Source organism: Centruroides sculpturatus, unplaced genomic scaffold (genome assembly GCF_000671375.1).
Source record: "Centruroides sculpturatus isolate CEXI.00-Female unplaced genomic scaffold, Cexi_2.0 scaffold368, whole genome shotgun sequence".
Classification (NCBI taxonomy): domain Eukaryota; kingdom Metazoa; phylum Arthropoda; class Arachnida; order Scorpiones; family Buthidae; genus Centruroides; species Centruroides sculpturatus.
Genome location: NW_019385149.1, coordinates 434,253 through 438,952, shown reverse-complemented (window position 1 = coordinate 438,952; position 4,700 = coordinate 434,253). Strand labels below are relative to the sequence as shown.

The 4,700-nt window shown below is 25.5% G+C and overlaps 1 protein-coding gene across 1 annotated transcript in view; it reads right to left on the bottom strand.

The window, feature by feature from the left end:
• The window catches only part of LOC111635463 (cGMP-dependent 3',5'-cyclic phosphodiesterase-like), a 95,075-nt gene extending 91,705 nt beyond the window's left edge, over positions 1–3,370 (bottom strand). Inside the window, exon 1 of the mRNA XM_023380422.1 lies at positions 3,260–3,370. The gene's annotated coding sequence lies outside the window, so the exon portion shown is untranslated. The remainder of the gene's footprint in view (positions 1–3,259) is intronic.
• Positions 3,371–4,700: the final 1,330 nt, after the last annotated feature.

Sequence of the window (4,700 nt, the reverse complement as noted above, 5' to 3'; positions counted from 1 at the left end):
AATAAAATATTTATTTATATATATTTTTTATTTATAACTCTTTCTGCCTCGTGGGCTTGGTACTAAGATGACTTTTTTTCATATTCATAATTGGTTCGGCCAACCCTACAAAAAGGTCCTGGTGGTAAGGAACGGGGCTCGATAAATAAGAAAAAAACCGTCCATAAAAACTACTATGTTGTTTGCCCAATAGGATTCGAACCCGGATCCCCCAGAGCAGTGGGTTGACGTCTTAATGGCTGCAGTAATATGGCTATCTATATTATATATTAAATAAATTATAAATTTTGTAAAAATAATATTTATATCTAATAAATATATCTATAAATTTATAAAAATTTCAAAATGTAATTCATTTTTACTTTGAACATAATTAAGTTAACTACGTTCAATAATTCTTTCTTAAATTTATATCGCATTTATAAATGAATTTTATTCAAAAAATTAAGCAAAGAAGCAAAATTCATATGAAAAATAGAAATGTCTCTGTCCATAACTAAATGAGAAATTTGTTTAATTTTATGCATATATTTTTTTATTTAATTGCTATCACACGAACACTAATATACTACAGTTTCTAATTTCCTTTAAGTGCAATGACACGAAAGTGTCTAAGATAATATAAAACTTTGAAAATATATAAAAAATTTAAATGTTTCTTATTACTGTTACATAAGTATCGTCGATATTACATTACATCACCGATCAAAAATACTTAAATTATTAAAATCATACGAGACAATGCTTCGAAAATCAGAAACAAATATCATCACTATCGTATTCGTTTCTCCGAATAAATAAAATTTTTTCGGAGATTAATTTAACTAAATGTTTTGAAAAATTACAATGCAAAGTAAAATTTAAAATAGTAATATTAAATTTCATATCAAATATTTTGGTAAATTGTTAACAAAAAAATCAAATCTAAGATTACGAAAGCAAGTAAAAAGCAAGAATGCAATTCACTCGAATCCATAATCTTATCTAAATGCACGGAAAAAAAGAGCGAAATTTTTAAAATTTCTGTACTTCTTTTAATACTGTAAAAAAATATTTTATTTTCACTTTTTCCACGCATTATATTTCTATAATCTATATTTATATATCTACGTGAATTCACTATTAGGCTATATCGTGGATGTAGTCTGAAGTGTGTTTGTAAAATGAAACATAATATATATTGTACGTAATAATGAGCTTTTAAATAGAATTTTTTAGTAAAAATAATTTTCTACATTCGGCGTCTAATTACATATTACACGTCTGTTGTTTTCGTACAATACATTTTTGTGTTGTTATTCAATTCTCTTTCCTTATTTTATGGTGACAATAAGCCTTTTCTTTGCAATTTTATTTTCATCTCAAATAATTAAAAATTAAATTATGAATTAATTATAATCCGCTTTCGAGTAAATCGACGATCGCGCGACAATGGATTCTCTATCCAAGTAAGAAATGAATAGTAGCTTCGTTTTCCGTTTATATTAGTGGGTCCTATCGAGAACCAAGCCAGTCCATAATGAATAAAACTAAACATGTGGTTGATGGAACAAAATCTACTCATTGGAGCTTTCAAATCGATTGTTTTTAAGCAATAACATACGTTATAATATGAATCTCATAAGAACTTGAAAGCTTGAATGCTCAATAACGCTTTTGATGCTCAATAAATCTCGCATAACGCTTTTCTATTTCTCATTATTTCGAATTGCGATTAATAAATATTAAAACCTTTCTCATAAAACTATTTTTAATTGAAAGTTTCATCTAGTTACATTGGAAAGAATTATGAAATGTTACTCTTATAAAATGTTTATTCAAATATATGGTAATATATATATAACTAAGTTATTTTGTCGGTTATTTTTGAGGAGGATTTTTCGGGGTCAAGAGATGATTTAATATTCCTTACTACAAAAAATTCATGTAAATTTAAAAAGAAATAATCTCATAATTTTGAAACGTCTCGAAAAAATAAAAAAATAAAATTACACTTATTGATTTTTTTAAACTGTTAAAATACATTACACTAAAAAGGGGAAAATTGCAAACTGCCGATGGAAATTAATATTCGAATAAAAATGAAAATATTAGTTAAAGACGAAGCTTAAATTTGATTACGTATAAATGGAATGAAAATACACAAAAGAATGTCTAAATTCTGACCCGAAACATTTAGTTTGTAAGTTCATCACAGTTGGTGGTGTGATTTTTTGATGGCATTCATCCCACGTAAAATGCGATGCCATCTGTTTTCGAAGCAAGATCAATGTTACTTTTACTTAAAATAGTTCCTATATCTAAATATCCCATTTCGAATGGAAGAGCACGAATTGACAACATATTCGTTACCGTACTTCAAAAATTATAGAATTTTTTTTATGGGAAATTATACACTGCACTAAAATTTTGAAATTAATAAAAAGACGAGTTAAAAATGCAATTTTATTTTAAAAATAAATTAAAATACAAAATATAATAGAATAATTTAAAGAAATTCATTAATTTATTTTTATTAAGTTTGATTAAATATAAACTAAACAAAAACTGCAGAAAGGTCACTAATTTAACAAAATATATAGCCTATATATGTTTAGTTATAACAAATTTTTAAATTATTTTTGATTCTAAACTAAATAAAAAAAAAGTAAAATTATGTTTAGAAAGATTGTTAATCGTTTTTAAATTTATAATTTCTTCTATTTTTTAAAATAATATAAAGCATTTTTATCATATAATCGATACTTATAAATTAATAATAATTTCTCATAAAGATAATTTGTAACGCAGTGTAAGATGCGATAGTAAAAACAAACCTGCACATAAATCATTATCGACGCATTCAGTTCTTTAAATTGCATATACGGAAGCTCACCTACATTTATTTTAATATTTGTTGAGTTTAACTAAGTGAGATATTTAAACAATTCTCTAAATAGTTGAGATTAATCTTATTCGCATGCATCATTTCGTGCATACTTAAGAACGTTACGATAAAGAGTAAATTTTTACACGTTAACGTTTATATAAAATTCAATTAAATGCGGCAAAATACATTCGAAAAAAAAAACGTTATTAAGAGTATTATTTTAAATCGTTAAAATTTATAAAATGGCATTTCTGTAAAATATTAAATGCATCTTCGCTACAAAATCAATCGCGACAAATTAAGTGTGTTTCCAAAACGTAAACTGTAATATGGCATAGAGAAGGGTCTAGTTAAAAACTTAACGTTGATTAAAGTGAATTTACATCATACCTGTTCGCTTTGCAAGCCTTTGATAGAAGTGCTCTGCAGGATGGAAGAAAATTACTGTGGACGTCACAATCGGTTACATGGAAGCAAACTGGAGAAGCCCGGAATGGAGACTGGAACGGTATGGGAAAAGCCATGTTCGATCCAAGGGGTGGCCGCTCTCTTCACGCGAGTTTACCATTCTTCGCACAATTCCTTATTTATAATGTTTATATTTATACAACACACGGGACCTTTAATAAAATGTGTAATCCTACGACGGCATCTCCACGCGCTTATCAATATATACATAAACCTATTGATTAAAGCAACTTAACTTAATAAACTTATCGTTAATTACAATTATCTCGATTAGTTTTATGATGGAAGCGAATTTTGATACGTAGTAAAAAGTAAAATTTAATAATAATAAGAAAAAAAATTATATATAATTAATTCTCTACCTGCGAGATTATTGTATCGAAAAAGTATTAAGCAACGGTTTTTATTCTTTGCCGGATAAAGTCCTGATGATCATTTATTTTCTAGAATGTATCTAGGATTATATTGAAAATGTTCAAGACATAAAACCTATCCTATAGATGAATGTATCCGTATTGATTGATTGCACTTTCACGTTCTTTGCACTATTTTAAAGTGTGGAGAAAAATGTATTCATTTTTTAGGATTATAACTACACAATTTTTCAGTTACGGTATAAAAAAACATAAAAATAAAATTATAAAAAACGGTATGAATTTTCATAATTCATAATTCTTGATGATTTAAACATATAATTTTTCTACGGAATCCACACGAGTCATTCACTGATGATACTTTTTGTTTCATATTTTTTCAAATTACTTGGAGTTAAGTATTTTTTTAAAAATTAAATAAATTATACACAAAAATTGAGCTAATTTTTATGTACTTTATTAGTTTTTTTTTTCTAAACAAGCCGCAATTAAGCATTTTATAAATTTAATTACTTGATTAAAAAGTTTTGTTGTAACTTTTTTCTTGGTTTATTTTATCGATTTTTATATTTATTATAGTTTTAAAAGAGCTTTCGGTTAATATTCTCATCAAAATTGCTGAACATACGTTTCGTCTGGTTTGTGCAAGCGTAAACCATCACGAAAGTAAAAAATTCATTTCCTGTCTTCCACTTCTTAAATATTAAAAATAAAAATAAAAAAGGATTTGTATTGAATATTTGAAGATATATTTGATAAAAATTAATTTTTTAAAAATATTTATGAAACTTGTATATTAAATTTTTTGTATATGCTTATATTTATTTAAATAAATCTGTGTATACACATAAGTTAAAAGTCAATATTTTTATAGAAAAATTAATTTTTTTTNTATAACTGATTTTTAAACTTGAATTGCTATAAATAACTATAAATAATACAATTGAGAAATGTATAACGTGCATTTTATTCACATATTGAGTCTTATT